The 826-nt window shown below is 59.7% G+C and overlaps 1 protein-coding gene across 1 annotated transcript in view; it reads left to right on the top strand.

The window, feature by feature from the left end:
* The window catches only part of SLC9A6 (solute carrier family 9 member A6), a 24,344-nt gene that overhangs the window by 633 nt on the left and 22,885 nt on the right, over positions 1-826 (top strand). The gene's annotated exons all lie outside the window — the stretch shown is intronic.

Genomic DNA, 826 nt, shown 5'->3' with positions numbered 1-826 from the left:
CAGGGGGCGGGGCCAGGCCGCCGCTTTCCCACGTGGGGCCATTGATAAATTGCCAGGGGGTGGGTGGATCCCGAGAGAAGGGGCCCATCGACCCCTCGAACAGGCCCCTTCCCTCCACCTGATCCCTTCCAGCCGAAAGCAGAGTGCAGGTACCCGAGTTAACTCCCACTTTCCACGTGTTTAACCTCAAAGCTTGAGAAACCGGTGCAAGCAAAAACGGGGCGAACGGGATGCACACAACACGTGCAGGAGGAACGGCCCTGGCCGAGCCAGGCTTGGGGCAAAGCAAGGAAACACCAGGGTCACACACAGCCAAGCATCCTGGGTCTTCCATGCCCCCAAGGCACAAAGGCAATTCTTTGAGGACATTTCCTACAAATCACCTTTAAGTTGATCACTGGCATTTATTAAAACCCTTGACCCACTGGCTCCACGCATTCCTCCACTATTTCTTGGTTAAAAAGGTGGGAAGTTTACCCTGACTCCACTTCGGGGCTGACGGCGGCTCTTGGCACCAAACACACGCCTGGGCACGGTGTGAAGGCACGACCAGGATCCTCCCGGACCCCGTGTCCCCATGAGCCGGGGTGTGTCCTGCAGGACATCCCTCCCACGCACAAACAACACCCTGCAACAAACCTATTTGGGGATTTCCCTTCCCTCTTGCAAACCCCTTTGAGCTCTGATCGCCTTCCCCCTTCTCACATCCCGTTCCCTGGAACTCATCCCAGCCTCCCCAGGGCTCACGGCAGCCCCGGCTCCCCGCTCCCTCCCGAACCCCGCCTCAGGAGCTCCCAGCGCCGCCCTCGCCCCTTCCCCGCTGTTC

This window comes from Geospiza fortis, unplaced genomic scaffold (assembly GCF_000277835.1).
Source record: "Geospiza fortis unplaced genomic scaffold, GeoFor_1.0 scaffold874, whole genome shotgun sequence".
NCBI lineage: Eukaryota > Metazoa > Chordata > Aves > Passeriformes > Thraupidae > Geospiza > Geospiza fortis.
This window is presented reverse-complemented; position numbering and strand designations above follow the sequence as displayed.